This window comes from Coffea arabica, chromosome 3e (genome assembly GCF_036785885.1).
Source record: "Coffea arabica cultivar ET-39 chromosome 3e, Coffea Arabica ET-39 HiFi, whole genome shotgun sequence".
NCBI lineage: Eukaryota > Viridiplantae > Streptophyta > Magnoliopsida > Gentianales > Rubiaceae > Coffea > Coffea arabica.
Window position 1 is genome coordinate 7,043,202 of NC_092315.1, and position 12,511 is coordinate 7,055,712.

At 32.0% G+C, this 12,511-nt stretch overlaps 1 long non-coding RNA gene across 1 annotated transcript; it reads left to right on the forward strand.

The window, feature by feature from the left end:
- The first annotated feature begins 7,130 nt into the window (after positions 1-7,130).
- On the forward strand, positions 7,131-8,028 carry LOC113736305 (uncharacterized). Its single transcript, XR_003459677.2, has 2 exons — positions 7,131-7,377; positions 7,541-8,028. It is a non-coding gene; the product is annotated as an uncharacterized lncRNA (long non-coding RNA).
- The last annotated feature ends 4,483 nt before the right edge of the window (positions 8,029-12,511 follow it).

Consider the following 12,511-nt stretch of genomic DNA (forward strand, 5'->3'; position numbering starts at 1 on the left):
CTTACTAATTAACTTTTTCTTTTGGGGTCGTTGAGTATAACCATGTCAGATGCACCATCTTCCTAGAGTGATTTTATGGGAAATAGGAGAAGAATACCTTAAAAAACAAACATTCTAAAGAAAGAAAAAAGATCTTTCATAAGAAAATCTATATATAATTATGCAATTAAACAAAAATCCCAATTCCAAAATATGCTAAGGCAGAATAATACTATTCAAAACCTGGGATTCTTAAAATTTTTCTTACTGTCAGATTCAGAAGTCGAGTCTCAAATTTGATAATTGAGGCTGTGGGAACGACATGGGGAGGGGTGGGAGGTAAAAAATTAATAATAATAATAACACCTATTAATTCAACGATCTTATCAGGTTTTATGCTGTAACAAGCCACTGTACTGAGAACTTATTTGAGCCATGGAAAGGCCTCACTATTCCCTTAATGGACGGAGAAGACAAAAATTGCATTTTTCTAGAGCCTGGAATATTTATTTAATTCTTTCACCTTTCGGTTAAAGAATTGTTTTCTAGTCTTCCTCTGAGAACTCTTTTCATGGAGGAGATGCAAATTTGGCTTGTTAAAGTTTGTCACTTGAAACGAAGGGAAAAAAAAAAAGAATCTAATTTACTTTCAAAAAAGGGCTCTGTTAAATGCCAAAACTTGATTTACATTATCCCACTCTCTTGTTTAGAATCTGATGTAGTAACAAAATATTGCAGATAGTAGTTTTAGTATTTATTTTTTGATGCGAAGTACCTGCTCCAATTTAGCCTTAATTCCGATTCCTAGACTTTAACCAAACGCGCTCCTAAATCAGTAAGTTGAACTCAAAAGGTTTCTCATGCAAGGCATCTAATGCTTATCCGTTAAACATCAAACTATTAGCCTTGACGGGAAATTCGATGTACATGTTGTTCTCATATGCGCTATAGTTGGAAAGAAAGTTTTCGTACCAAAAGCATAATAAAAGAGGCAAAAAAGAGGCAATTCGATGCTATTCTCAATTATAAGTTTCTGAAAACCAAAAAACAATAGCGGAAGAATTGTTAACTCATTACACTTTTCTCCAACATCTCTACTTCTTCTTATCTCCTCAGAAGGCCTTTCTCTAGTGGTCTCCCTATCATGAATCTCCTTTTACTGTGTTTTTTAATAAAGTTTTTCCTAAATTTTCTTGATGAAAGTCTTTTGTTTCTTTTAGAAGGTCTCAGTGAGAGTTCTTTGTTTGTTTTAGGGGTTCTTAGTAAAAGCCCTTTATTTCTCCTAGGCCTTCTTAGTGAGAGTTCTTTGTTTCTTTTAGGAGTTTCAAGTGAGGTTTTTCTATTTCACCTAAGAGTTTCTAGTAAGAATTTTCTGTTTTTATCCTTATTTTGTTGTTTGATCTGAATTTATTTTAAATTTGGTTGTCAAATTTAGAATTTTTTGGGGTCTTGGGTTTATTTCAATAGATCTCATCATCATTATTGAAACTTGAAATCGTTGATTAGCAGATCTGGTGATTGGAATATGTATAGAAGGGAGTTACAATGATTTATCTTATTAAAAGGCAATTTAAAAACTTTTACATCTACTATATCTGTTGTTAAATTGCAGATTTGTTAATTCAAGTGCATGTTTAACTTGCCACTAATACAGAAATTTGTTTTTTATAAAAAAAAAATCGTTAATTCATTACAGTTAGATGTTGGAGAGTCACATGAAATTAAAGAGGATATAACTTGGTATGTCAATGGGTAGGATTTGAGTTGGATTTCTTTGATCCAAATCCATACATATTAATTTTAGTTAGATCCAAACCTAGACTTAGGCCCTTGTGGGTCTAAAAAGAAAATAAGTTCAAATTAGACCCTTCTAAATTTTGAAAATAAGTTCAAATCTGAGTATCCAATCGGTATCCATTGTATTTTTGTAAGTGCGCTGAAATAAAAATATATGGATTTCAAAAAAATATAAACACCATCCAATTTTTATTTTCAAGTAATAAAATTAATATTTAAGAAGTTGAATGCAGTATTATGAACTCAAATAAATAACTACTATCGACAACTTCTATTTATTTTTAAAATTTCAACTATATCTTCGTCAAATCTTTCATTTACTTGCCTTTACTTTTTCTCATTTTCTAAAAAAGTTTGTATTAATTATAATGACAACTAGAATTAGATTGAAAAAGAAAATAATCATGAAGTCTTACTGTATTTAATCCAATAACCATAGAATATTAGAATATTTTATAAATTTACTAATATATATATATATATATATATTTGTGTGTGTATGTGTGTGTAATTTAATCATATATATATATATATATATATATGGGTTTGGGTAAGGTCTGGTATGGGTTTGAATTTGGATATGGATCATAAAAAATCAGACCGTACTTGGATCTGAATTTGAGAAATTAAATTCAAATAAATTCAAACCCTATCCAAGTACATTAGATTTAGGTTGGATCTCGGTAAGATCCAATCCATTGACATACTTAGATATAGTGATACAAAACATTATTTGGGATGTTATCCAATTCCTACGTTTCTCTTTCTAGTGTTGCTCTCCAATAATTGGAGCCGAAGAGACCAATTAACAAACAAGGGTAAATTTTACTTTGGCCCTCTAAGATAGATGACAGTTTAGATTTAGCTCCTAGTAGTAAGTTTCAATTGAGTTTTGCAAATTAGAAAAATTGTTTTAAAGAACCCCTCCTGTCAATTTAGGCGTGGGTATTAAAGTATGACCAAACTTTAGTGGTATGATAAATTGCTACCACTTCTTTTATGACTTGATAGCAATTAAGCTTCTACAAAATGAGTTGAAAAGGACAAAATAGTGCTCTTTTGATTAGACTTCAAAGATTTAATATAGCAATAAACAAATTTCAAATTAGAACAGCAATAGTCTATCCTCTTCAAATCATTTAGTTAGGCAGTTAATTACTTTAAAGTTTTCAAAAGTTAGTAAGGTTTCATTTTGTAACTCAACGTTTTCATCAAACTTTGTTGACTTAATTGGGATTTATTTAGTTTTAGGGGCTGAATCAATACTTCTATGTTGAAGGGCCAAATCAAAATTCACCTTTAAAACAATAGTAGATTTCGGGGTAAAAAAGGTGGTTTCACGGTAGTCTACTTTGGATTGGAATGTATGTTTTCACAGGAAAATAAAGTATGCATGTGCGTAGGTTCTTGTCTCCCATAAAAGAGTTAACAACCTTTTGCCTTTCAGAATGTTCTTCTTTTTCATGCTTTACCACAATTGACCGGCCATTTAAAATTCGTCTACCGTAATTTCAATGGAGGTGGCATCACATAAACAATTAAAGCACCTCTTTTTATTTTTTTCCTAATTGTATGTATTCATTTGGTATTACATGGAATTTAATTTGAAAACAGAAAATATACTTGACATTTGTTTAAAAGATTAGTCCAAAACACTTGTAACTAATGTAAACAAGTTAGGTAATTCCAAACTTTCAATCCGTTTGGATTGCTATTTTTTGAAATTTTTATAGAAAAACATGTTGTAGCGATTGATATATATATGAGGTAAAAAAGTGATTAGGAATTGTATTAATAGAAAACGTAAAATTTTTTTGGAGGAAAATGGCTTTCCAAACAAGGTCAATTAACCTTGTTCAAAACCCAACTACTAGAAAAGAATTTATACCCATTATGAAAGATTTTTAGTGCTAATTACCAGAAGGGTTACGATAGAAAATAATTTCAATCATATTCAAGGGGTCATCAGCAATACATCAGGTTCTATTCTGAAGGCCCATGGCTGATTTCAGCGCAGCTGCTATAGTAAAGATCCTTTGCTTCACAACCTCAAATTAGGATACTGAAATCTCCAAAGAAAAGGAAACAAACAGACAATGTTGACAATTGCACATCATTGGATGAATCTTTACGTGAAAATTAATTGCGTGGCCATGCACACGTCGAGATTGTCGTTGAAATGTCAAGAGATTTCTTTGTCACGCATGTAAATGATCAACTCTTATCTACAAACATGTGCAAAACATATGCATTTTGTAGTTCATTCATCAGGGGACATCCAGACTTAAATTATTGCTAATAATCTCTTACTCAGACGTTGTTCATATTTCTTGACACCTTCTGCATTTCCCATTTTTGTCTGGACAGATTGATTATCTAGGACATATATAGGTAAAAATTTGTGTTTCATATTTTCTTTTTGTATGATTTAGGTCCATTGGTGTCATCAGAACTTTTGATTTTTGACTCTCATGAGCATATTTAGTCTGGGATTAAATTTAGAGTAAATCTTATATGGATTGTCGGTGTATACATCATCACAGTGTGGAATTTTAATAGATGTAATTTAGACAATCTCCAAGCCAACTTTGTACATGACTTGGGATTTTGTGTCTCTAACTAAATTGGGATGGTGGCTTTTTCAAATCCATACGGGTGCATAGTATACCTGTTTGGTTTAATGAAAGTTCAGTTTCCGTCGATTACCCAATGGCTTAGTTAGGTCTCTCTAAAATAGGTTAGACTAGAAATAGAAGTAGAAGAAAAGTAGATGTTGCCTATTGACAAAAAAAAAAAAAAACCTAAATTGGGATGGTGCAGACTGTGGTCCATAGACTAACTTTCAGTCAATTTCAAAAATTGTAAATAGGGAGGTGGACCAATTATTGCTTGTGATTAAAACAATACTTGAAGATTGACGAAATTAAAATAGCATATTAATTTGATGGTTTCAACCATACTCTTTCCCTCCAAAATGCTTTGATGACAAAGGCAAAAATGGGGAAAAAGGAAAAGGGTTTTTCTTTTTCTTCCTCTTTCTATTTTCGCTTTTCTTCTTATATGTCCAAGTAGAGGAGCAACTAAGGTGTGTAGCTGGGATCTGAATAATGGGAGCCATAAGGATATACTACTACTTTTACCAAAATGACAAGATCGGGATTAGCTACAACATATAGAAAAAACAACACTTTGCAAAGAAAATGAAAAATTGGGATAGCTCCATCTAGTATGAGAGTTCTTAGCCTTTTTTTTTTTTTTTTTGTCAAATGAGAGTTCTTGATCAATCTCTTTGTCCTATGTATTGCTAATTTTTATTTGCTTTTATTGAAAACTCCTATATGTTAATAGTTGATAGTTAGAGTATTATTAATGTAATATAACTTTAAACTGATTCCTTTGAACAATTTTTAGGTTTGCTTTTCTCTACTTCATTCTTAGCTTAAAAAAAAGCTAATGTTAGTAGTATATAGTTATATAATTATAGAACAGTCCAAAGGGTAATTTTTAACTCGAGAACACTTTTACTCACCCACTCTCTACTTTGACCTTTTATCACTAGATTAAGGTATCACTACTCGCTCATAGCCACTTTATTTACAAGCAAGCTAGCAAGACTTGACTTCATTTTTGAAGATAAATATCCTTTGAATGTAAAGATAGCTAGAGATATCAAACCCCTCTCTCCAACACCCCCCCCCCCCCCAAACAAAAAAAAATCCCCCTAATTTACTTTTTTCTTTGTTAAACCTTTAGAGAATTTTCATCTTGAGCCCCCCAAAAGAAAAGGCATAGGTAGTTATCTAAATATAATGTGGAAGAAACATTTCTCTTGAGCAGCCTCTCTAAGGGAGTGGGGACCTATGCATCCAATTAAGGAGACAAGCTCTGGAAATTTCACAAGCAGCAAACCAGTGGATTAGATTGCTTTTGCTTCTCTATAATCTTTAGTTTATATGATTTTGATAAAAAGGCAATCAGACACTAGCCTCAGCTGTAATTTTCCAATGCCCCTCCAAGTCAAAAAAAGGAGATTTCTTATGGAAGAGTCCAAGCAAGAAAAGGCCACCAGCATTCTTCTGCCCCCTCCTTTCTTTCATCACCAGCTTTATCTTCTCTTTTCTAAAATGACCATACTAGACAAGCTCACCATTCTAAGGCCAAGACATCAAAAAAAAGAAAAAAGAAAAAAGAAGAAGGTATCTAACAAGAAGAAAAAGAAAAAAAAAGTTAAGTGAGGTCAAATTAAGGAGATTATGAGAGTGATATTACAAGCAAATTAATTACCTATCAAAATCTCTTGTTGCTATAATTGTACTGTACTTAAATATCCAAAACACAGGAAAAAAGTTGTAACTAGAAGAAAAGATAATAAAGTTATGTGTGGGCAAAGGAGATGATGAGAGTGATATCACCAAGCAAATTGCCAATCAAAATCTCTTGTTCCATAGTTTGTACTTAATTCAAATATCCAAAACACAGAAAAAAAGGGTATCTAACTAGAAGATAAAGATACTAGAGACACGTATGGGCAAAGAAAATGATGAGAGTAATATACCCAAGCAAAAATTACCATTCAAAATCTCTTGTTCCACCATTGTACTTAGCTTGAACATGATCCAAAACACAGAAAAAAAAAGGTATCTAACCTGAAGAATAAGAAAATAAAGTCATGGGTGGGGAAAGGAAATAATGACAGTGATATCACTTACCAATCAAAATCTCTTGTACTGTAATTGTACTAACCCTAAACATCCGAAACACTGAAAAATATGTGTCTAACAAGAAGAAGAAGAAAATAAATTCACGTGTGGCAAAGGAAATGATGAGAGCGATATCCCCAGGCAAATTATCATTCAAAATCTCTTGTTCTACAATTGTACTTAGCTTGAACATCCAAAACACAGGAAGAAAAGGTGTCTAACTTGATAAAAAAGAAAACATTTAATGTGTAGACAAAGGAAATAATGAGAGTGATATAACCAAGCAAATTACCAATCAAAATCTCTTGCTCTATAACTGTAGGTGTTAATTTGCATTCATATTTGGAGCTAACCATTTTTTTTTACCCTTGTATGCTGCAATCGAAGTGATCTAGTTGATTATTCAATATTAGGTTCTTCTAAAAGGCTTATTTGCATCAAGAAAATGATTAATATGTTAATAATTTGCCAAAAATAAAATGAAAAACCATCACAAGAAAATCGTTGATGCCAACCTGATGCCATGCCTCATTTTATTGATTTTACTAAATGTTCCTTTTCTTTTTGTGGTTTGGAATTTGTCGGTGTGTAAAAATGTGAACAGAATGGCTGTAAACTATTAGAGGGTTCATATCTGTGGGGATATGCTTGTCAATTCATAATAAAGAGAACGACATTATAGTAAGCTGAACAGTAGGTCACATGATGTTCATATATATCTCCTTGTTGAGGAAGCTATGGAACCCTACAAAATTCAAGACATGTTTTGATATTCAAACCAACCTTTCCTCTCATAATCAACAGTCAAAAACTTTTCTTCTTAATCCTTTTTCCAACATCTTCTTCCCTATAATTTTCAATCTTGGAGGTCCATTTGGTTCATGGATATTGATCTCCTAAGGTATACTGGGGGGTGGTTTTTCTTCTTGGTTCCATTATTTTCATGGCAAAATCTAGCAACAGATCAGCTCTCCAAACCTTCAAGAATTCACAAGCCCTGTTGCTTCTTCTTGCTGTATTCTTAATTGCTTCACTATGCTATGTTCATTCTCTTGATTTTTCAGTCACTTGTGGGGCTTCTTCAGCTAAAAAAGGACGAGCCCTGTTGGAGGTTAATCCCACAAACAAGCAATCCACCATGAAAATTCATCAAGATCAAACTCATTTTATCCCCACTACTACTACTACTACCTCTACTGCTAGTACTCCTGCAAGAGCTGCAACTGGAAGTGATGTTCCTACTGTTACTGCTAGTAAAGATCGACAATTTCGGATGGCTGCTCATAATGTTCCAAGCGGACCAAATCCTGAGTCCAACAAATGATGAATAAGGACTACATATTCGCTGCATGCAGATCTTCATCACCATATTATAAGTATGGATATCCCACTACTCCTTATCTATTAATGCTACAAAAGGTGTTGTTATCAAAATTAATATGTTTATTAGGCTTTTTCCTTGCTTTTTCTTTCTTCATGTTTCATTTCCAGTGTAAATAAATAAAGGGAACCTTGCTAATACTAATAGATGCAATTATGAATGTATGTCTCATACTCTGCACATTGATGATGATTATTTCTATCATTAGCTATGGTTGATGCTACTCAATAGGAAAGAAAAGCTGATCTTTTTTTAATCTATTTCTTGAATTTTTTTCTTTTTTTTTGTTTCAACTCTATCCACTACAAGAGAAAAAAAAATTATTTTCACAGCCAAACAGAAACTGATAATTAATTATATCCAATATATTTCAAAAAGAAATTGTATATTTTCTGAACAAACAAGTTCTGAAGAAACAAGTACGTTACTCTTCTTTGGAAAAATGAAATAGCTTTTATTTCAAAAGATCTTCTTTCTTTTTGGCGATAATACAACTTGGCTCAATTTTCTTAGTGGTCATCTATAGCTCTTCTATATGGCTCCTTGGATAATCTCTTTTTTATTTTACTTTTTTTATGGTCTGAATGAACCTGAGGAGGATATATAGGGGAGTTTCATGCTTTTGTAATCTTGTTGTCAAGAATCAGGGCAAGACAAAGCAATGACTTAGAAAATGCTCAGCTCAGAAGAGATTGCAGTGATATCAGATCTGATTGCAGCAGTGCTTTAGCTTTTAGCCTTTGAAAGAGAAATCACTATTTTTCGGTTTTCAGTGCGCCATTTGCATTGGTCTTGTCAACCAAAAAGAAGGTGGCCCCAAGTGCTGAAATAAAAAAAGAAAGTGATTTTGAAATGATTTCACAATTATTAGCATGAGTCTGAACCAAATTATTGAGTTGGCTAAGGTTTAAGGGGTAGTATTCAACCCAATTTTTTAGTTTACTATTTCACTCCTTGTGTTAATCTCTATTCCAATCTTTGTTAATTTTCTCCTTGTGTGTAATTTAATTACAAAACTGTGTGTTTGGAGAGCGGATTACTTGGGATAATTTTTTAAAAAAAAAAACAGTAGCTTTTTTTTTTAAAAAAATTTTGATGTATATAAAATAAAAAAGTGGTTGAAAAATATGTTGATAATGTAAAAAAATAAATTTCTATAAATAATTCACTATCAAAATACAATGATATTTTCTGAATATATCATGTGATATATCTCATTTGGGGAGATAAAAATTGGAGTAGAAATTCGAATATACCCCCATATCACGTTTTTGCAGAAAAATGATTTGGAATAAAAGGTTAAAAACAGCTTAGTCCATATGTAGCAAGGACAAAACATGATGTTGACTTGTAGTAACATTTACCAGTATAGTGACAAGTTTTTTCCTAGCTTTCTTTTTTTTTTTTTTGTTTTTTAAAGAAACGTTTTTGGAGTTATTCATTTGTTTGTTTTATATCTGTCTGAATGATTGATTGGATGGGAAGAGGTAAAAATCGTGGTTATGGCTGGGACTTGGGTATGTTAGGAAGAATTTAAGACGAGTTAGAAATCTGTGCTTTCTATTTGCAATAATTTGCTTACAAAAGCTGCTTCTTAACTGGAATTTAAAATTGACATTGGATACAGACTTTGTGATGTAAAAGGTTTTAGAATAATTTTTGGAGTTTTACAGTATAATTTTTGTTTGTTTTTCAGATCTGTAGTATTCATTTTTTAGATCTATCTTTTTTTTTTCAAAATTATTTTTTTTAGATCTATCATTTGATATCTATATATATTTGATGATATAGCTTATATCATTAATGTAGATTTTAATGAAATTATGATATTTTTTTCAAAAAGGGATTAAAGTATTAATTTTTGAAAAAATTGAAATAAATATTCAAAGAAAAACTATTCATATGAATGGTAAATTGTATGTACCAATCCACTAGAAAAGTAAAAAAGTTAATCCAGCCTGCATAATTAACGATAATCCGACTTATTACATGATATATATTTTGTCATCTTCCTCTTCAGAGTATAAAATTTTGCTGCTTAAGCTGTTTAACTTTTCTTTTCTTCGTAATTCGTAGTGAATTGTTGCGAGTAATTAATTCTCTAATACAATTGGTTCAGTAATTACTAATCATTCAAAAGTGTAAATTTATGCTGTAGCAAACATGTTTAACATCTCGGACAGGATCCAGCATTATGGGAATGCAGAATCTACCCCTCTCTCTACGCTTCCAATCTTCTGTCCTTAAATTAGTTTTTGTCCCTCTGTCCCTTTTTTGTATAACTGCCACGTCGCCTCTAATTTTTTGATAACTCAAACTCAAACAAACTGATAATAATCGGTTAACAAGTTTACTCAAAATCAATTAAAACAGATAACTCTAAACTTTATTTATTTTCTTTTTTAACGAAAAAAAGTCTTGTTAATCGTAAACATAAAAATCAACTAAAACTTTTCTTTAATTTTTACCCCAAATCATTTTTTTCTTAAACCCTAACAAGGAATTTGATTTACTCATTATATCTTTAATTTTGCAACAAAAATAACGGGTCCTCATAGTTTTTGTGAGCAATTGTGGGTGTAAACGATATAATCAACACAGTAGACAGAGTTAAAGACAACGATATCGTAGGGATTTGGTGAGCAATTGAATCAAAAGAATAAGTTGTTCAAGGATCAATTGATGGACATAATGTTGCAGACTTGCAGTCTTCTTCTTCATGTAAACTAGAGTTGAAGGAATTCTAATTAGGAAACCACTGCTTGATTTATCCAAAGAAAAAAACAGTTTTGAGTTATCGGAACCGCTTTATTTATCCAAAGAAAAATTTTTTTTGAGTTATTGAATGAATTAGTTTTGAGTAAACTTGTTAACTGATTATTATTGGTTTGTTTGAATTTGGGTTATCAAAAAGTTAGAAGCGGTGTGGCAGCCGCAGCTATATAAAGAAGGAACAGAGGGGGTAGAGACTAATTTGGGAACAGAAGATTCGAAGCACTCTGAGTATATTTATCCAGTTTCTTTTGATCAACTATGAAGTTTTTTTTTATTTTTTATTTTTTCCAATGGATAGATTTTCATTTTCAATACCCAAAATTACTACTCCCTTTTTAATTTAATTGCAAATGGTTCCTTTGCAAAGCTACCTTTTTTTTTCAAGATTCCGTTTTTAAATTTTGGGAGTCAATAAAGGGGCAAATACTACTCTAGTTCCCTGTGGTTTGTGTTTGGACTAATTCGGTCTCTGATGCTCTAATAACACTATTTGTAGTCATGTTTTTAGGTTCACCAACTTACACTGTTTTGGTTAAATTTGTGATTGACTAGAAATCTTTAGATACCCTTAACTGGTTGAAATTAGAAATGTATAAATCAGTCTTTCTGCAAACTCGAAGGATAAGAAAGAACAAACAGTATTTATTGGCAACATTCCCTAGGAACTTTTATAGTAAATGGAGTATATAGAATTTTGATCAATCAAATATTGCAAAGTCCTGATATTTATTACCAGTTAGAATTGGACCATAACGTGATTTCTGTCTATATCCAACTGGTAATAAATTGGGAAGGAAATTGGACCATATTACCAGTTAGAATTGGACCATATGGTAATATTACCAGGAAATGGGACCATATTACCAGTTAGAATTGTTAACGTCTCTTTACCTTCAAAAATAAATTTTACTATCTCCCAAAATTATTATTCTCTAGTTTGACAAGTCTTCAAATATCTGCCCTCTTGTCCTCTTCTTTAATTCTTTCACAATGTCAATCAAGATTCAAGATATTACATATTAGTACAACCAATTAAGCTACCTAAGAAATTTGGCTTCCATCACCTCAAAGTTCCTAGCTAGTTGATCTTCTCTGCTTTTTTTGTGGAATCTTGAGTAGTTGACTAGTTGGGATTAGGCTTCCTACTAGATGAATCGAGTTTTCACTCATATTGGGACCAAAGCTCAAAAAATAAATTTTGTTGGCAGTAAATTTTTGTATAAAAGCATCAACTGTCGGAAATTAATCGCAGCTTTAAATTGTAGTTGTAGAACGGAGAAGCAATTAAATCCGGGCCTGCATGTAATGACGAACGTACATGTTGTAGCTTGAGTAGCCAGCCATCACCAATGAATGTCATTTTGGGCCACACCCAAGCAAGTGATACCACATAATATCATATATGTACATGCAAACACAATAAAAAATTGTACATATGTACACCTATTTCTAGTTGATGTACACGCAAATAATAATTGTTTATCAACCTCAAATCCAAAGTAGGAAAAACAGCATCCATAGTAGGTGTTGACTACATTTTGGAGGCCACTGGCCATTTGGTCCAGTGATCATCACCATTAAAGGTGATGCTGGAGGTCAGGGGTTCAATCCCTGCCTCCCACAAATTGTGACAAATTTGCCACAATTTGTGGCGGTCTTAATTGATTTCATCGATGGAGTCTGTACTCACATCGAACCCCCTTCCCTTCCCCTTAGACTAGGCTAGATTAGGTTATAGGACATCTATCGTTTCGAAAAAAAAAAAAAAGACTACATTTTGGAGCATTTTTGTGAAGACCAAACGTTAGTTAGGACTTAGGAGCCTAGGAAACACATCAAATGAGAGATTTTATTTTCACCATCAACTTTGGAAATGTGA